Source organism: Apus apus, chromosome 1 (genome assembly GCF_020740795.1).
Source record: "Apus apus isolate bApuApu2 chromosome 1, bApuApu2.pri.cur, whole genome shotgun sequence".
In the NCBI taxonomy this organism is placed as follows: domain Eukaryota; kingdom Metazoa; phylum Chordata; class Aves; order Apodiformes; family Apodidae; genus Apus; species Apus apus.
Window position 1 is genome coordinate 22,442,967 of NC_067282.1, and position 21,085 is coordinate 22,464,051.

Below are 21,085 nucleotides of genomic sequence, written 5' to 3' on the forward strand. Positions count from 1 at the left end.
CCAGAAGACATCTGAAGGATTTCTGCACCAAGGGCCAGAGCCAGACAACTGATCAAAGTGGAAAGTCTTGCTGTGCTCTTCTGTACCTGAGTGAACGTCATCTGCACAAACTTTTGATGTCTCTGTTGACTTTGACAGAGCTACACTAGTAGGCAAAACTAGTCAATGATTTTCAAATAGCCCCCTAAGGAGTACCCATTCTGTGCTGTACATACTCAATTCCTTCTCACAGTTCCAAGGCTTCCCTTTCAGGTATTTAATGTCATAGGCTTCCCGTCCAGTTTTTCTGTTGCTAGTCTGGAGGTTTCTACATCCTCTGGCTGTGATTTGCAGGGCAGACAAGATTTGTTGCTGTTATCATTAATGTGGCAGTGTAAGTGACTTCTGTCAGCAAGCTGCCCAGTGTTGCAGGCCTTTGTGCAGCCCTACACACAGTGCTGTACATATTGGAAAGCCATCCTGCTCATCCTGCTCTTGATTATTGCTAAATTGCCCAGAATCCCTCTCTTTTGTTTGTCAGAAATTAGGCACCTCTGGTAAACAATAAACAGCAGGGAAAAGGACGGCATTATCCTCTCTGAAGCATACCAGCATTGCAGCCAATTTCTGGATACACCATTCATAAACCAGAAAGCAAAGCTGTGGCTGGTGTGCAAATATAACAGCAAACACAGCCTTCCCTGGAGAGGCTGAGCTGTAATGTGCACAGACAATGTGGAGCAGTTCTGGATGAGCAGAGAACATGCGTATCTCAGCACGCTGCAGACAAACGTGGCTCTGGTATTACATGGTCCAAGGCCAAATATATATATTTAAGGCATTTCCTGCTTCAGCAATGTCTGCTAGGGATATGATTCACATTTTCTATACATCCAGAAGACCAAGTGTAAACACAGCCATGTCTGTAGGAGAGGGAGAATCAGATGCTGTGCCCAGGACCAGTGTGGAAACGCCTGCCAGCCTCTGCCGTGTCAGTGAGGAGGAGCACACTGAACATCACCCAGTGGTGCTGAAGAGGAGATGGTGCTGAGGACCTGCTCAAATACACCCATCCCAGACTTCACCACTTAACCTGTTTTGTGCTGGAGATCCTGTTGCTTTGCTCAAGTGATATGGAAGGAAGGCATGGTGGAAGTTGGGTTCAGCAGTACCTATGAGTGCAGAGCCTGGGCTGCGAAGGGAGGTGGGCTAAACCTTAAACAGGTTTTGTTGCTGACAGTGACAACCTGCAGACTCAGAGTCAGGGCCTCACGGCAGAAATCCAGAGCCATGTGCCCCTCTACAGTACACCCTTTGTTGCCGGAAGAGCATCCACAGACAAAGCACATTTTGCAGCAAGACTTGAAAGAAGCAGGTATAATGCATTGTAATATTGCTAGGTCACCAGAAAATAAATGGTTTTATGCCTACCAAGATGTGACTAGCTTGTCAGTTATGTAACCCACTCACTCATGATCTATTACTAGTTTTTCTGATTAAAGACCTTACACAGCTTCTTGGCCTTTGGAAGCACTGAGGATCTGGGCTGTATTGCTTATCTACAGAAAGACTGGAGAGCCTTCCATGATCTCTGCTTGCTGCCATACATTTGGTGGTCTCAGATTAGGCCAAATTGTGATATGCAGCAATTTAAAAACAAGCAGAGTCTTTCAAAAGTCTTTTTTCTTATATTAAAGTTGCATGTTTAATAAATACCTCACCTAAAACACAACTTATCGAGAGATGTGACGGGACCAGACATACAAAGTGTCCTGTGACATTCCTGAGTAACAGATGCAACAAACCTAGGCAAGGAGATGGCAGAGGCAAAGGGACTTGCCTTATGACACAGAAATGAGATGCACTGCAGGAAACACAGCCCAGGTCTCTGGATCCCTGAACACCATCTGCCTCTCTGCAGGTATCTACATGGATGGACTCACTTTCAGAATTACAGGTTCCTGGACATGGAGTAGAGGGAAAAGAAGCCAAATAAGATTCCTTCCTGGTCAGAGAGGAGCCCAGACAAACTCCTTGGAGTTCCATTCTGGTGAGGAATGCTTTTTTAGCTTCTGTCATGTGATGCTCTTGCAGGAGTGACTTCTTCACAGCATCCAATTCGGCTTCCTCACTGCTGGTCTCCTTGTCCTCTGCTCCTGGGCAGAGGCCAATGCCATCTGTACAAGGGCATGCCTTGTAGGAAATGAGCTTCTCTCTGGGATGGAGGACTGCACACTCCCTTTGGAGAAAGAGGGGGCTGTGATTATTGTTCCCAGAAGAACTGGAATCGCTATTTACTATGTATTGTAAACGTTATTTTGGGGCAAAAGGGAGCTGTAATGTTTTCCTGTTACAGTAGTTGGCAGCATTTCTCTATGGCCCAAATAGTTCTTTCTTAATGGGATCTTTACTCAGTGCTGTAAGTTTACTAGAGGGAGGAAAGTATATGAACAGTTTTGGAATTCAAACAAAATAATGTTGACAGTAAGACAGGTTTAAACCCTGGGAGCCCAGTAGTGACCAAGTGAAAGAACAGAGCAGGACCCAGAGCCAGGCTGAGGGGAAACCAGTGGGTAGGTGCAGAGAAGTTTGCTTGGATGGTGATTTTCAAAGCATAGGCTATTTGGATTAGATACCATAAGGACATCACTTGCAGCTTTTTCTAGGTTCATCCAGATGTTTCAATTTACTAAATTTGAGTGATGGCATGGAAAAATGGGAACCAAATGAGTTAGCTGATACAGCTGCAGTTGGAGGCCAAGGGTAGCTGAGTGAGCTGATCAAAGACATGAAGGTGCATTCTGTGGAAATACATGGTAAGAAAGTTAGGTAGTGACCTGCCTCTTCTTCAGGACTGATTATAAGCCCTCCTATGACCCTGATTTTGCTCTCTTGTTAACATCTTGTCTCTAATCCTCCTTTGCTTCAGGGGAAGGTTAGTGGTGAAGCCTCTGTGGGTTAACCCTGGCAGAATTTGTCTTACTCTGTAAGAATTTGTCATACCAAGCTTCGTCTCACAGTAGCTGCACAAACCTGACACACAAGGAAGGAATGAGCTCTCACTTCAGGGAATGCTGTGGAGACGCTTGTTCAGCTCTTTGCCAGTGTTTGCCCTCGTTTTTCTGTATCACAATGTAAGCACTAGGTCCTCTTTCCCATAGCTTCCCATGCAGCTACAGCACTGGCACTTCACCAGGCACCCTCCCCCAAGCCAGGACCCTGCCACAAATACACTGTCTCCTCGAGAACAGCCATCAGCTGTAAATGACAAAGAAAGCCGCTTGATTTTGGGCATAATTTTGTCCCTTGGAGAGAGTTTTGGCCATGTTGTGGCACTGGTGGCCAATACAACCAGAGTGTAAGCTGCTGTTGTTGCTATAACCATGGTGTAGCAGCTGTTAAATCTAGTGCATGTGTTGCACTGAACACATTTGAAGGCTGGGTGCATAGCTGGATGGTAAAATAGCAAACACCTTAGGCCTAAATACCACAGGAAAACCCCTCACTTACATGTGTATCAGGTGTGTTTTCCTTGTGGCACCATTCTTTAACAGATGGCTGTTAAACCCCTTTTCTCTGTGTTCAAAGGAGCAGAGGAATGTTTGCATCCCATCCCAAGGCAGCTGCCTGTCCTGATCCCCCACGGCATTTGGGGAGGTTTGCAGGATACTCCAGAAGCCCACTGTGGGTGCACACCCCTCACTTACTCCTGCTAACTGAGTCCACAGTGCCACCAGGAAGGCCAGTCTTGCACCTTCCATCTCAGCACAGCCTTGCTGTCTCCTCGTGCCAGCCCCAGCATCCACCGAGCTACTCAGCCAGCCAGTTCAGCCAACTGAGCCGGCTGAAAATTAACCCTACCAAAAGGAGGGGAGGATTGAACTGAGACCAGCCAGCCCCTGGTGCCACTGACCCTACAGCCAAAGGAGCACAAGTGTCAGCAGAGGGGAGAGAGCTGCCTTTTGGCAGGAGCCCAGCTGTAGGTCAGCTTAGGCCAGTTGTGAAACTGCGCGTTCACTCAGCCCTGAGCTGCTGAGGGAGCTGTCGTGCTCGCTGCCGCCCAGCCCCCCAGACCTTGCCAGCTGCACTGTGGGTGGGTGTGCTAGGCCACGGGTGACATCTTCAATGGATCCAGCTACTTCTGCATTTCATTTCCAAGACCTTGAAGAGTTAATGCCCATTTTCCCAAGGAAGAAGGGAGCACATCCTTACTACACGTGCACTGGGAACACCCCGCCAGGGCGATTTAATGTTACTCCATGAAAGTAAGTGCTGTGGGGCAGAGCTGGGTCTTGTTCTCCTCCAAAGCAGGAGGCATAAATAGTTAATAGGAGAGCAAAAGAGGACAGCTATGCCACAGTTTACACCAGGGAAAGTGAGAATGCAAATTAACCTTATGGCTTGGCTTCTGAAGAATGGCACAAAGTTTTGGACATTTTTCAGTAGTGCTGCAGCAGTGATGGTATCAGGCTATTATAAGCAGGGCAGAATTTATGGGAAGAGATAAGGTCTTTTACTAGACCAGCTGACCATGTTGTAGAAAGCAGACAATCTTGCAGACGCATAAGTCCTTCTTCAGGCCTGTTTCAGATTTGAAGAACTTGGGTCTCTGAAAGCGTGTTTTGCCTAGGAAACAGGCTGACCTAACAAACCTCTTTCCCACCAGTCTCGCCCCACTGCTGATTTAAGGGTGCTCTTCCGGCAAAAGTTTCAACTCTTTGAAAATGAAGGTGTTTTCAGCTGGGCATCCTGTTCCTCATTTTGGATTCAGTTCTCACCCTTGAAATCTCGTAGGTCCACACAGTTCAAAGCACACCGGCAGCAGGAGCAGGAGTGCAGCAGCATCACAGGCTGCATCAGGTCTCCTCCCTCCGGCCTCTCCCCAGCAGGCACGGCCACGTGCCGTCTAGTGCAGTAACTAAGCACCCTGCTTGGCCTGTCGTGCACATGCAGGGGACATTCTGTGTATTTAGCCAGGCAGTGATGCCTAACAGAGAGCAGGCTATTTTTTTTTCAAACTCAAGTTATTTGTTTTAAGGTAGCTATCCTAAGGAAGGGGCCTTTCTCAGCCTTTGCTTTTACATAAACTGGGGCACTTGTCTGTGGCAGGACAGAGACAAGCAAAAGACAAAATTTACATAAAAAATCCTTAGTAGGTGTTCAATAGCCTTGAAGGGGCCTGTAAGGTAGCTGTTGCCAAAAATACTTCCTGGCTAGAGGTAGTTGCTGTTATAAAAGTAGCTGCATCACTGTGTAACTGCGGCGCAGGGTGAGTGGGTCTCCCTGCGCCCACAGGAGCCGAGGAATCCCTCCCAGTCCTTCCTGCACTGTAGTGCAGCCAGTGCTACAGGAAGCAATGCTGAGCACACACCCTCCCTTTGTGCTTTATGAACCTTACAAGGGCAGCAAACGCTTGTCTTTTGTCAGTGAATAAAGCAGAGCGTTAAGACACAGAAGATTTATAGGTATAACGTCCCAGCACTGTGCGCTTGGATTTACCCTCACTCAAATCCCATTTACTTTAATAGGAATGTTGCTGCTAAAGCCCTGCATGGTGTTTAAAATATTTACCCCATAGGGAGCAGATAATCTGGGAAGTAACAAGGTGCCACTTCCTACTGAATGTGCTCTCTGACTATAACCACATGTCAACGGTACAATTCAGGGCCGTGCTAGAGTGAATCATTGATTCACCACTTACCGGCACAGTTAAGCTCTGCCACCATGTGAACTGGGAAGGTCCTGTTGGCTGTCATGCTGGTATTTGTCAGATAGGAAAAAGAAAAAAAAAAAGAAAAAAAAAATATACCAAAGGGGGAAGAACCACCCATCTTCCTTGTGTGGTTTGCTTTTCTTATTTTTTAATTTAATCCTTCTTTTATTTTGGAGCCCACTTAGTTTTTTGTGAGCACTGCAGTGGTGTTCCTCATAGGTGACCAACACAAATGGCATGGTGGCTCTGGAGACCCACATTGAGCATGGTAGAAGGATGCTTCATGTCAGAAATTCTGTCTTCCTTTCCAAGAATGCTGCCTGGGTCTTCATTTTGTCAGGATTTTTCCCATTCTGGTGTGGATATCAGCAGATTTCCTTGTCCTTTACAACATGAAGCAAAGACAGGAACTGACTTCTCCCACCATATCACCTACTCCTTGCTCAGCTCTGAATGAAGCATCAGCACATCACAGCTTAAAACCTCTAAAGCAAACATGGAGCCCTGCAGTCCCCATGGAGCCCATCTCAGAAATGGTAGCTCCTCTCCTACCCAGACTAAAGCAGTACTTGGTTGACTCTCCTTGTCAGTGGACAAGGAGACATATTTTGGGATGTATTAATGAGTGTGTTGGGCGGGATTAACCACAGTCCCTCACCTTGAAATGGCTTCAGCTTGGTTTCATATGGAAATGAGGGTCTGTGATCACATAAGCAGCTGTATTCATGTCTCAGTCTGTGCTTTCCTGCATATCTGCCCTTCCCCCACTAACGTCTGATTTCACTGACCAATTTCAGCAAGCTGTAACAGAGGAATAGCAGTCTTAAAGATAATTAAGTTGCTAAATGTTCATTAAAAGTCCACAGTGAACTACAGGAGAAAGAACTTACTGTCATTTAAAATAACAATGTGGCTCAACAGTTACTTGCCCCAGAGAATCCCTGCAGGGGAGGATATTATGCAAACCCTTCTTTCCTTCCCACGTGTATTTTAGCAGAGCAGGGTCCAGTCCTAAAAACTGCAGTTTCTTTCTATATTGTTTCTAAGGTGGGATTCCCAGATATGTTATTCCATAGATGATTAACCACCAAGCACTAATTCCTTCAAACACGGCACCAGGCTTAGTGGAGAGTGTGCCGTAACATCCTGCCAAAGGAAGCAGTTAATTTCGATCTGTAATGGGGTCACTAGCAGTGTTATCTAAACTACTAGAAATAATCTAGTGGGATTAGAAAAGTTTATTTTTGATGTGGTGTACGTGGTAGCATCCAAACCATTTTCATCAGGTCTTTGCATCAAGCATAGCATACATGTTGTCGTTCACCCATTTTGTACTCTAACCCCATCCATTTTGTGCGTGCTGGTGCAGCAGTGGCTGCACCTCTGTCTCAGGCAGCAGAGGAGCAGCTGCATTATCCTGTTGCTGGTTTGCAGTGAGGAATCATCTCACTTTGCAACTCTGCTGCACAAATCCAAGAGAGCAAGTCCTGAAGCACAGCTTGAGCAAGTGGGTGACATTGCTTCCTTGGGAGCCCAAAATCCCTTATGCTGTGACACAGGGAAGGAATGGGGGTGACAGGCATTCCTGACTCATCCTCGAGCGCAGAGCTACCACTTAAAACAGATGTCTGTGTAAAAAAGGCCCCACACCTGCCAAACCACCAGCCTCAAGCTTCCTTCCTCGTTTCTTCAGGCCTTAGAATAACAAGAGCATTTGTGCAATGTGCAGCGGGCCCTGTGGTTTTCTCTTCTCCCTGAAGACATGCTATTTAATCTCCCCGGAGCAGAGTCAGACAGCAAGCCTTACAAGATGGCAGAAAAGAGGTGAACAGTGAAGCAACGTGCACTTTGCTCACCTGGCTTCACTTTTCAACACCAAAGGAAAAAAAAAGAAGGGGAGGAAAAAGCTTGGGTCAGTGTTGCAGAGCTCGCTGGAGAGACATTTGAATCTGATAAAAAGTATGAGTGCCTCGTTTGTACATATTCTGCAGTGCAGTGCCTGGAGCACTGAACTAGAGAAAAAACTGTTAACTGAAAAGTCATCTTGAATCGGAAACTTCCAAGGGTTCAATTTTAAACTACAGCAAGAATTTAGTGCTTTATTGCTGCTCTGCTTTTGGTTCCTGTTTTTGATAGCGTTGAGAAACGAGGTGCCTTAGGAAGCCGCGTGGTGTGTAACACGCAGTATCAGCCTGTATACAAAGGAAGGAAGATGATGTGGCAGAACATTGTTGAGGAAAGATCCTGTTTGTACAGGGAGCTGGAGAATACTAAACCAGAACAGAGCAGGGATGTAGAAACAACCAGAAATGAAAGGAAACCAGCCCAAAATGCTCACGAATCCTGTTTGTTGTCTAAATAAGCCTCTAATATGATTTTTGATAAACACATCTTTTCAAAGTCATATCAAACATCTTGATAACAGAGTATCTTGTCTCTGCAATGGGAAGATTAGCCTGTGAGTAATCTGGGTGGTGCTGCAGCAAGTGTTTTGTTGGGGTTTTTTTTAAATTGATTTAAGCTGGTTTTATTCAAATTTAGAGACCAATACATACACAACAGCAAAACCCTACATCCAAACAGAAGCATTTGTAGTTCCTTTTTGCTCGTGTATAACATTCCTGCATTGGTGTGAGCAACTTTGATCTTTGATACAGTGACCTGCTTCCTGCAGTAGGCAGAAGAGACATTCTTAACTGTGTCTGCAAGTTGTGTTGAGAATTTATCAAAGTTGCTGACTCCTAAAATTCAGGCAAGCAATGCCACGGCACAGCTTATAAATGACCATTTTCTTCTGACCCACTGTAAACAAACTTGATGCAAATTGAGAAAAAGAAAGCACCATGCCAAGGTGTTTATTGATTTCTTTGTGTTGTGACTCTGGGGGTTTGGGTGGACCCTGTTAAAGCCCTCTGTAAAAAGGCAGTGCATGAAAATGCTTTGCCCATGAAATTAGCAGTAATTTTAATTGTAACAAGCCAGAAACATTCCAGCACACATCAGAGCCTTCCTGGGCCCGAGCAAAGAATAACATGATTCTTATCCCAAGACACCCAAGATGCAGTCAGCCAGTGCTGAGTGAGGAGTGAATCACAGGCCTAGGAGAGAGATAACTGGTCAGGGATGCTCTCCTAAGCACTGTTTCCTCAGGTGATTTCCATAGGGAACTTGCCTGGTTTGAGCTTTTCTGTGGCTGATTAGTGACATCATTGGATAATTTTGATCATTCTAATGGCACATATGAGTGCACAAGGGGAAAGCAAAGGGGGGTAAAATCCCTCCCTTGTTTTAGATACCTCATCTCCTCCTCTGTGATGTGACTAGCACCACTCCCTCTTTGTACTGATGGGATGGGGTGAAAGGAGCTACTGGAGACAACTAAAGCTCTTGTGCACATCTGTAGCAAGGTAGGACCATGCCATGGGCTCCACCAGCTCTGTGCCTGCCAGGTAGTGTTGGATGCTAAATGGCTAGGAGGTCTCAGGACCACAAGGCTTGTGGGCAGGTATGGGCTCCAGGCAGCTAGTCCTGCCTTCTTGTGTGGTCTACATAAGAAGAGGGAGCAGACCTGTTTATATCAGGGATGTGTTTTGTATATATGCCTGTGACCTCTCATCCTGTGCTGGGGACACACAGGGACATATGTCACCCCAGCAGGCATGCAGTCTCTTTCACCATTAGCAGTAAATTACCCAACTCTCTATGAGGCAGTAGCAGTGCTGCAAGTTTAAAATAAAAAAATGTCCCAGCATGCTTCCCAGACCCTAAGTGCCTGAGCACACCAGGTGGCATCCCAGAAGGGATGGGAGCTCTGATTCACATAGCCATCAGTGCCAATTTCTTGTCTATATGGTGTAGGTGCAGGCACCTGACAGGACACCAAGGAGTGCTTGGCCCAGGTCTGCTTCTGCTGCTTCAATGTTGACTAGGCACATTAAAAGCTTCATTGCAGTAAGGAATGTCCTCTCTTCTCACCATTTTGGTAAATTTGTGCAGCCTCTCTGGGTCTGTTGGATATGACACATGTCTGAAAACAAAATGGGAAGGGGCTGCAAATGGAAATTTCAAGCCATCAGCAATGTGTGGTGAGGTCAACACGCTGGAGGAAAGAGATGCCATCCAGAGGGACCTTGACAGGCTTGAGAAGTGGGCTTGTGCAAACTGCACGAAGTTCAACAAGACCAAGTATCGGGTTCTGCACCTGGGTCAGGGCAATCCCAAGCACAAATACAAGCTAGTGGAGAATGGATTGAGAACATCCCAGAGGATAAGGACTTGGGATAGATGGTGGAAAAGAAGCTCAATATGGGCCAGCAATGTGTGCTTGCAGCCCAGAAAGCCAAACATGTCCTGGGCTGCATCAAAAGAAGTGTAGCCAGCAGATCAAAGGAGGTGATTCTCCCCCTCAACTCCATACTGATGAGACTCCACCTGGAGTGCTGTGTCCAGTTCTGGAGCTCTCAACACAGGAAGGACATGGAACTCCTAGAATCCAGAGGAGGTCCACAAAGATGATCAGAGGGCTGGAGCACCTCTGCTATAAAAATGGGCTGAGAGAGCTGGGGTTGTTCTTCTCTTCTTGAAGAAGAGAAGACTCCAGGGAGTCCTTAGAGTACCTTCCAGTACCTGAAGGGGCTACAAGAAAGCTGGGAAGAGACTTTTTATAAGGGCATATAGTGATAACACAAGGGCTAATGGTTTAAAACTGGAAGAGTGAATATTTAGGTTAGACATTAGGAGGAAATTCTTTAGTGTGAGGGTGGTGAAACAGGTTGCCCAGAGAAGCTGTGGCTGCCCCATCCTTCGAGGTGTTAAAGGCCAGGTTGGATGGGGCTTAGAGCAACCTGGTCTCGGGTGAGGTGTCCCTACACATGCAGGGGGGGTGGATCCAGATGATCTATAAGGTGCCTTCCAACCCAAACCATTCTGTGATTCTGTTAGCAGAAAACCCAGGCTACGCACATCAGCTTCAAGTGACAGGAGATGCTGAACTTTACACAGAGTCTTTTGAAATCAGCAAGTGCTGGAGATACTGTGAAAGAAGTGATTTCATCCTGGCTGTATTCTGCCCCAGGGGAGGCAACAGGCACAGGCTTAGGTTGAGCATCCCCTGGTACAGCTCTGCTCTTTGCCTCTGAGCCCTCCCTGAGATGCTGTTCCTCCAGGCCAGCCACCCCTTTTTGTTTGGGGGGTGGCTGTGGGAGGGGAGCTTGCCATATATAAAAGCTCTGCTGTGCCACTTGCTGACGAGCAAGAGAATCCGCCCTGGTCTGTTTTGTTCACAGCATAAATCACAGCGTCCAATTTGTCTTTAGCTTCACTAGAGATGTACCAGAAACAGTTTTGGCCTGTAACAGCATTACACATGTCCAGCTGCCATGAAAACACATGTATATAAAGCTGCAGAAAAGATCTATGATACAAGAGCTTATTGTCTGTATTGTCTACTTTTCCTGTACGCCATCACCCCATTTGAGAACTGGTCACCATCAGCAGATAGTGCACAGGGGAGCATTGTTACAGAACCTAAGCTCATCTCCAGTTAATCAGTTTCTCACACAAGGACTGCTAAGTATGTTATCTTGTCCCAGGTGTCAAGGTTTAACACCACTCCCACCAGCAATACAGTTTAACAAAGCTATAAACCACATGAGTTGCCAGCCTGCAAAACCTTCAAACCTATGGGATTCTCATTCCCTGCCAGGTGTGGTTTTCAGGTGGACACTTCCAGACTCTCTGATTACTTTGCTAGGCTGAAGCATCTTACACAATACATGTGTATCTGTAAGTTGAAATAAGCCCATCCTAAGAGTTGCCTGAATAAAAGTTTAGCGCTGAAATTGTACAAGTTTTGTAGACTTGCAGTGTCCTACACAGGAGGTCATGGTGCTGGACTGCCTTAATATGGTAAAGGCTTCCTTCTGTGCACGTGCAAAGAGGAGTGAGATTGTCCCATACTATTGCAGGTTTGCAAATGTAATTTTCCAGAGCCATGAACTCCAACACTAGACTTGGTGGAAGGGGAGAGGATAATTTCCCTTGTAAAGACTGGAGAGCTGAATAGGTGTTCACTTGAATATGCTGAGAGTAAGAGAGCAAAGGATGCTGATCATCAGAGCACTTTGCAGTCAGGAAAAAGAGAGCGGGCATTTTCAGTCCATGGGGAGATGGATGGAGTCCAGACTGTTTGAAGGTAGGAGCTTCATACAGTCTTGTAGTGGACCCGGGAACTGGTAAAACTGGACTGGGATGGTAAAGGCTGTAATCCCAATTCATCATTTATAGCCTGCTCACATCCAGGCGGACACATCTATCCCAGCCTTCTTGGATACAGCAAGCTGCTTCATTTCACAATCATGGGAAGGGCTCCCCAGCTGCACGATCCAAACATTTTGAAGTGAAACATGGTGCATTATATTAACTTGGTTCAGACAATCAGCTTTAAACATCTGACTCTCATTTCTTGATGCTAATTCCTCTTGCTCAATCTTTATTTCAGCTGTGTGGAATTCTCAGACCTTTCTGACCCCAACTTATCATTTCCTGATGTTTTATTGCTAACTCATTGAGGTTTCACGGTGGCTGATGTTTCTAAAATATGCACACCTTTGATTGTACGCACAGCCAGCGTGTCAGAGCCTACTTTTCATATGCTCTGTATATATCACTGTCTCCACTGCTGCATCCTCTGCAGTTTCACCATTTGGCGCATTTATCTGCATGCCCCATTGATGCAATCCTCCTTCAAATGTGGTTATTATTTAAGGCTTTTCAAAGGCTCAGACTCTGCACACTACAAAACTCAATCTGAGCCTACGTCCGCTCTTGTCACTCATGTACAGGTTCCATCTGTTCCCCTTTTCCTCTCCCTTTGCTGCTTGCCACATCCAGACCACATGCTGTTTATACATTGTACAATAGACATTTCTGCACACACACTTTTGAAAATGTGGCTCTTAGTGCTTTATTGTTCACATGTGTCTTCTTGCTTAAGGCAAGTTTTATCAGTAGTGATTTTGTTATTTACTGACACGTAGAATAAAATAGGGTACTGTTAAAATGTGACTGGAGGAGAGGAGAAGGGCCTTTAATACACCAATTACACAGTTTCTGCCAGCTTTCTGATCACTCCCCCCTGCCACCACTTCCCTAGATTCTGTAGTTGCCCGAGGATAAAGCCAGATCCTAACATCACTTACAGCAATGTAAGGGCTGCTCTGCTCTGCATGAGGCTGCTCCACGTTGGTGAGGATTCACCAGCACTTCCTATGCTCCTGTGTCTGGTGAGGAGAGGGGACGGGACCTTCTAGCACTCCTTTCCAGCAAGGCAGCCCTAGCTTCTGCTTTAGATCTCCTTTACAGGTCCTCAGTGCCACCTTTGCATAATGGCTATAGTCTTCCATTTGGAGGGGGAAAAAAAAATTCCTACAGAAACTAGTTCTAGAAGTCAAATCAGTGCTAGGAAGGTATATAAAATGCTTCTCTTGCAGGGCCTCAGCTGACTTCTAGCAGCTACCCCAGTGCCTGGACTGGAACAGATTCAGAGGTATGCAATGACAAAGGAATTAACCCGGGCAGATCCCCTGGGAGCCATCTCAGGTCTTTCCCATCACACTTTGCTTCATACCTGTGGTGAAACTGGGCTATCTGCAAACAGATCACACTGGGTGCAACTCCCAGTAGTGTTCCTAGGTATCTGCAGCAGGGATGGCACAGAGCCCATTATACTGGATTGTTGCCACCTGGGGATTTACTGCACCAGGAAAATCCCCAGCTACCCAAACCCTCTGGTTTTCCACCTGGAGAAGCCAAAGACCTGCCTATGATGATGATATTTTCTGCTACTGGGAAAAGCAAAGGCTATAGAAACTCACACGTGGTAGGAATAGATCCAGTTTCTATCAGAGACTTGTTCTGATTAAAGTTTTCCCTACCAAAGATGGTGTCTGCTTCTGACACAGAGACAGGCGGCTGCTCCCTTCCCAAGAAGAGAGGCAAGCAGCCACATCACTCAGTTTGCATCCCCCGTGTGCAGCCAAACCTGGATGCTTGGCACTTGGTCTCCTGGGCATGGCAGAGAGCATAGCCTGAAGTGCTGGAAAGCTGATGGTAAAAGACTCATTTGGGAGAGCTGCTGAAAAGAAGACATGAGTGCAGGAGCATAAAGACCCCTTCCACTTCTGTCCATGGACTACAGCCATGGCTCGTAGGTGTCTCATGGCTCCTGTTCCACCCTGTGGCTCCCATTCAAGCCAGTCCCCTCTGCAGGTCAGCAAAAATGGCAGGGAGACTGCTGATTTATGTAAATAACCTTAAAATTTTACTGGTAATACTAGGAACAAGTTTGCTTTGAATAGTTACATTATTCAAATAGCAATAACAAGGTACTACGTAGCTGTGGGGGTGATTTGAAAAGTTTAGTATTATGTTTTAGGATATTGTGGTTTCTTTTGTCCAAAAGAAGAGGTATTATAGGATGATTAAATAAGAAAGCTAAGGATTTACTACTTATGTGTAGTAACTACTGTCAGTGATCCTGCTCTAGCATGAGGGTTGGATGGACTAGGTGATCTTCAGAGGTCACTTCCAATCACTCTGTGACTCTGTGAGATCCAAGGTCTCTTTCCTCTGAAGAAAGGTGGGCAGGAAGAGCCAGGTTTGGTTTGCACCAAAATACTCATTGTTTTCAGATACAATAAGCTGAATATTTTGTGTACTGCCCTGTACCAGTTTGAGGCCATTAATCAGCCAGAGGGGAGACATGAAGGATGGAAAAGAAGAGAATGGAGCAGAGCTTTTGACAAGCTGTTGTAGATTATAAAGGAGGCAGGTAGGAACAGCAATGGAGCAAGTGCTTAAGAGTTATTCAGGAGAAACAAGGGATTTAAGTGACATTTGAGTATGGGAAAGAAATGAGTATCTGTGGTTTCCATTGGTGTTTGGAGTGCTAAAAGCAGAAGTGGTTGCTGGAGTATGAACAGGAATCTGAGGCTGAGCTCTCAGTTTCCTCCCCAAATTGGATGAGAAACTATTCATTTGATTTATAGGCTCACTGGCAGAAAACATCTTATTTTACAAATTTTCTCTTATTTTTTTTTGAAACAAATTGCTTTGTGAGTAGTGGAACTAATGGCACTTGGTTTCCTCTGGGTCTGTGACCCTAGCTTCGTAGTTACCTCCCTTCTCCCCCTCCTCCTAAAATAAAACAGTTGCAACAAGCCCACCTCCCCCTCCTTTCATGCTCTAAGGCTCCTCCCTAGGCAGCAGTCAGGTACAGATATATATTGGCTGGCCATCTAATGCATACATGGTCAACAAGTGTGCACACACTCACTAGCCCATTGGTTGCTGGCTGCATTTCTCTAATTAAGGTCTCTATCCCACATCCAGACATCAACTTACACAATATTTAGAAAGGAAATAAATAACTTTTGAAACTTCTAACTTTCTGTCCTATGTGAAATTAGGTAAAAATTACTGATGGAACTGGACAGACAGATTGTATCTGAGCTGAAAAGGTTCTATTGTATTGGCTTTGGATGTACATGTGACGTCAGTCCAGGTTCTGGAATTAATTTCTCTCCCTCTCTCTCTTTTCCAGTTATTTTTAACCTGGATGTGTTCTGCAGTTTGTTTCCCATACAGCACTGAAACTGGCACAGCTGAGGGGTAAGTGAGTGGAGGGAGAGGGGAAGGGGAAATCAGGGGATGCTTATGTTGGCCCTGCTGCTGAAAGAAGTGCTCATCAAACAATAGCCTCTCAGGTCTGTATAATGTGGAGCCTCACACCACCCCACACAAAAGTTACTAAGACAAATATATGCACAGTCTTGAAGCACTCAGATACAGGGCAAAAAGCTGGAGAAATCAGGGCATCCTGTAAAAACAGCACCAGAAACAGTGGCCAGTTTTGATGCAACATTTTGTGTCACAGATCAACATCTCAGTACTGCCCACATTCCTGTGTGTACATCTCAAAACATCCCTCTGTGTAGGGTCTCCTAAGAAAAATCCTTCTTGTGGCAGCCCAGTCACTGTAGAGTGCACATCGACTCACAGGATCAATTCTAGAAACCCTTTATCCAAGTTACTATCCATAGAAACTGAGGACTTGGAAGAACAGAGGTTTTAGCTGGAAAATACGAAGGAAAAAGTTTATTGAGTGTGAATTTACAAAATGAGACCTCTAATTGCAAAGCATTTCTCTTCTTCAGTCAACTATAGATGATTATAATGTGTGAGATCTGCCTTTCCCTCCTGTATTCTGTTTAACACTGTTAGACATGAAAGTAAAAGAGGATTAAAAGGGAGAGATGGTATCATAAACAGCCCTTCAGGGTAGGTGGGAAAACAACAGTAACTCTCACAAACAGAACACAGGGATGCCCTTAGGAAGAGATTTTGAAAGTGTCCTGCTTTTGAAAGTTAATGAATAAATAGATCTCAAACATTACTTTAAAGACTGACAATGCCAGCTTTAACATCTCAAACATGCACCACAACTGAGAAGAGACAAAGGGAATTTTTAATGGGCAATAAATGGACTAATATTTTTGGATGCAAAGCTAAAAGGGAGTTAGTTCTGATGGGATGTGGGTTTGTTCTGTACTTCCTGACACAGCAGCTTTACTGTATTGAGTTTGTTTGCCTTACATTATCTTTTGATGAGGCACCACTTTTTCCTTTAAAAAGAAAAAAAAGGTGGTCTTAGTAAACAATCCTCCTTTGAGCTACAGTAAATCCATCTGATATAGAGTATTCTGGCTTTGGGGTTGTGTAGGCATGTGTCAGACCCTCTCATGGCTATCCTGTGAAGCCTGTCTTCACACCTAGCTCATGTTGCCTGGTCACCACTGCCCCTGCAGTGTTGCAAGATCACCTTGCATAGACATTGCTGCTGGTGAGAGGCCAGTGGGCCATCAGCAACAACCCTTTCCACTAGCAGATACCAGCACAGGCACTCTTAGCCCTGCTGCAGGCAAGCCCCTTTCATATCCAGTGGATTCCGGGCAAGGTCCCAGACTTGACATCTCTCTCTGGAGCAGTCCCATACTGTCCCATACTGTTGCACTTCAAAGGAACAAACTCTCAGTTACTGTGTTTCTGGATGCCAGGCATTTTGGAGGATAGCTGATCTTACCTACAGCTTTTGTACAATTCCTGTCACAGCCTCCTGACCATCAAAGTCCTCTGCCCATGGCTGTCATGAGCACTGAGTAGCTACCATGGCTTCCAGAAGTATGACTCTGCCTTTGCAACCACAGGAGGACCCCCAGCAGGAGCTCCCAAAAGCAGGTCTCCCTTTCCTTCACCCAGAGCTGGCTCAAGGCATAGAAAAAGTCACCTCCTGAGATGACAGACTTCCTATTTTGCCTATGGCTGGAGAGGAAAAAAAGATGTTTCTGATATAACCAGCTCATCTGTGCCTGCTGCCTTTGGCTGAAGAGAAGATGCTTAGCCTCCTGCCTATTCCCAGCAACTCATGGAGGGCAGAAAGAGCCACTAGGTGGGGAGGAAGAAAGGGAAAAGGAGTGGTCTTGCTGGGGAAGAGGGATGGGAAGGAAGTGTGGGTTGGAACAGAATCTTGTGTTAAAGGAACTGGCATCTTGACTCCTGTCCCTGCAAGCCTGAAAACTTTGACACTTGGACAGAGGGATAGGACTGGCTCCTCTGTGTCCTCTTCCTCACTTCTCAGGGCACTCTTCAGTACAGTCCCAGTCTTCTCCTTCTCATTAGCTTCTGAGTTAGTCTTCCTTGAGCTTCTCTCTAAGTGACAGGCTGCCAAACAGGTACATAACCTTTCACTTGATTTCCAGCAGGGAATGCAGCTTTGAGCTGATAAGAGTATGACTAGGCCAGTTCTCCTGCCCCATCAGTGATGGCACCATGTGGGGGCAGCTCTGCTGTGCCTTTTCTTTACACTGTGGAAGTTACCCCCAGCAAAAAATGCTAGCTTTATACTACGCAAAAGCAAGAGCTGTGGTTAGCCCACCTTTCATACACAGATACACACATATATAGACATACAGATATAGGCTGTACTGAAGCCTGTCCAATTTTTGGCATCCTTCTGAGTAACTGGAGCGTGAAAGTACAGAAGGAAGAGGATATTGAGCTGCTCTGTGTGGAGTGAGAGAGATTGCTTGCACCAGTGGCTGTGTTCTTCTTCGGTGCAGTGCCAGCCTTGGGCACTTGGAGGACACAGCCAACTGGCAACTGGCAAAAAGCTCTAGCCAATCTTAATGTGACCCTCTTTAAAAAAACCTCAAGAGTTCAGCTTTCTTCTGGCTGATAAAGTCGGTATTGTGAAGGAACCTGAAATACTAGTCCTGCTCAAGAGCTGTGCTGCACCCCAGGCAAGAGTAGGAAGACAGGCTTCTCCCTCCAAAGAAAAGTGAAACAATCAGGCATTCTCAGTGCAGCCCCAGGTGGATGGCTCTGCTTGCTGGGGGTACATACAGTGTGTGGCTCTAGGGGTGACAATGTGAGACTAGGGACAGGTGAAGCACGGGAAAATAAACTCATCCAGATGAAGAGTTTGCTCATGGTGCAGAACTGAAGAGGAGTTTCAGCACCGTGCCTTCCCTAGGTGAAAGCCAAGGTCATCTTGATGCCTCGTAGGATTTGACTCACCAAGAACAGCATCGTATTCAGCACAAAGTGAAACATAGGGAAGAGGAACTCATGTATGCAGACACACAGAGGGAAAAGATGCATGCTCCATATTGTTATGGCAAGCATTGAAGAAAGTTGTAGAGTTTGAAGAGGGACAGAAAAAAACCCCTCAAAATCTCCTTACCGTGCACAAGAGCAAATATAGAGCAAGGGTAGGTTTGGCACTTTTCAGGGGGAGGAGGATGCCCCTCAACATAAAAACTGTTCTTCCATTTCCCATCCTCATCCACTGCCCAAAGACTCAATGGGAAGCAGCAGTAATAAGTGTGAAGCACCAAGCTTATTGGATATCAACTTAGCAATCCTCAAATTCAAGAAAATGGCAAATTCTATCACCACATTCTCACGCAGAGAAAGGCCAGTTTCCCTGCTTGTTTCCTGCTCCTTCTGTGCCTTGCCTCATGCTAAACATGGATTTATTCTTCAAAAAAGGCACTTGGAATGAACAAAATGGTCCTGTTACCAACCCTGAAAAAGCACATCCAACATCTCTTCCCTTCAGTCTCCTCACTGTGATGTGGTGCAGGACCTACGTCATCTGTCCAAGCACAGATGTCAAATTCAGATAAAAAGCTTCCAGGACTCCAATAACTGTACTGACTGGATCTCTGCTGACTGTAAGGGGCAAGCCATACTTCAGGCCTCTCCAACACCTCCCAAAAACCCTGTCGATGCACAGTCAGAGAGAAAAGCCAGATGATGTGCCACAGAAAAATAACAGGCATTGCAAGTGTCTCCTGTCCTGCCATAGCAGGGACTGTTTGGCAGGTATTTTTGAGTGAACACATCTAGACCCCTGACTCTATTCCTGTCTGAAACTGGTGTGTGTTTTTCCTTGGACAGTGCCCAATCTGCAGAGTTAGTGTTCTCCACACAAAAATGCCTGGCTGGTAAACTTCCAAGAAGTTCTATTTTTGATTCAATGAAGAATGGCAGCTTTCCATGGAACTTACTTTTCTTTCTTTTTTTCCTTCATTCTCCAATTCCCCCTGCCCCCCAATAAGATTGTTCAAAAATCCATAAATCTGCATTTGGAAATGCTATCTATGGGCCCCATGGGTGTCAGAGTTCAATTGTCATGTTCTGCAGTAGGTTGGATGGTTTCTGTGGTGGTCCTTTTTATCCTTGAAAAAATACAGGGGGGGTTCCCCATCTTTACCTTTCCATTGAACTGTTTTTCCTCCTCTTGAAGATAATCCAGCCAGGGCTCTGCCACAGACTTTTGCAAGTGCTCACATTTCTTAATACTATGCTGCTGCTCCTTCATGACTATGAAGGATGAGGAGTGGAGTCACTACTGTGCAGAAGCCACTGGAATCCACTGCCCCATGGTCAGATTAAAGATCTGCTGATACATGATTGCCTCAGAGTAGTAGACAGATGCAGATCCTGCAGGAAGCCTCTTGTTCTCCTGCATCCAGATTCACCTACTTCTGTTCCACAGCCTGCAGACCATGTCCTAAATAGCTGAAATTTGCAGGAGTGTGCCATCTCCATACCAGCTCCCATGTTCTGATACATGTCTTTACTTTTTTTGTCCCATTCTGTGTCTCCAGAGTTCTCAGTGAGCAAGAGCTGAGCTTCTTCCAAGTTATAATGATCCTCACTTGTTCACTCTCTCACAAACAAAATAGCTTTGGCCAACAGCCAGGGCTGCAACAAGGGCCAGGCACACACACGGGCAGCTTAAAAGCACCTCAGCTTTGGGAAATCCTGCTGGGCTGTAAAAGCTGCCCACAAAACCAAATCATATCAAGCAAGGCCTGTCTGATAATTCTTTGGCAGAATCCCCAAACTTGCTGAGCTGCTTTTCCATACAAAGTATTTCCAGGTGGGTTACTAGGTCCTGTATCCCTTCCATCTTGTATTCTCTTGCGGAAAAAAAAAAAAAAAAAAAAAAAAAAAAGGCATTCCTTAGAATAAGCTATTTTTAAAAGGAAAACAAATATTCTTCTTTAAGTTCTGGTTTCTCTAAACCAGAAGGATACTTTGCAAGGCACAAAGTGTTCCTGCTGAGTAGCACAGGGGTCTTATCTCCCACGGTGCCTTTGTCAATACAGGACTTCACGTTGAGGAATAATTCGTATGGTCACAAGGAAGCTGATGCTAGCATGACTACCAGTTATACCAGTATGAAAGTGCCACACTCTGTTAAAACTAGTTTCCCTTCCTGTATTTTCATAGCAGCATCACTGCAGCCACATTTGGTTCTCTGCTGCTTTAATTGTACCAGAGGAGTTAAAAGGAAAGAGCTGAGCCAAGTGAGTCCCGCAGGCGGCTGCTGGTCGAGCCCTGTGGGTCAGGGTGTGAGGAGGCAGGAGCCGGGCCCCATGCTGCTTTGGGCATGCACACTTGGGCTGTTCTACATGTGTGCACATAGGATTCATCAGCAGAGCTTAGCTTTGCCAGAAAAAGCTGCATCTACATGAATACCTCATGGTGTTAGACAGCAAAGCTCTGATTGCTTTCTGTCTGGGAAGGCTGGTTTGCCGCAGCCCCTGCGATGGAAGAGGCAGGTAGACCCTTCATTGACTTTCTGTTGTTTTGGCCCATTGCAACCATCTATGTCTAATGTGAACAGGATTATTGACAATGGACCCCAAGTATAAGACCTGCAGATCTATAACTAGATAATGCATGAGAGAACTGAGAAAAGATAGGGGTTTCATTTAAAACTTGTCAAAACAGCAAAGTGGTTGGTTTGTTGATTATAGTCTT

At 45.7% G+C, this 21,085-nt stretch overlaps 1 long non-coding RNA gene across 2 annotated transcripts in view; it reads left to right on the plus strand.

Annotated features, from left to right (window-relative positions):
* LOC127396435 (uncharacterized) overlaps positions 1-21,085 on the plus strand; it is a 76,644-nt gene that overhangs the window by 14,569 nt on the left and 40,990 nt on the right. For both annotated transcript variants that reach the window (XR_007892004.1, XR_007892003.1), the window contains exon 3: positions 15,294-15,361. This is a non-coding gene — a long non-coding RNA (uncharacterized LOC127396435). The remainder of the gene's footprint in view (positions 1-15,293; positions 15,362-21,085) is intronic.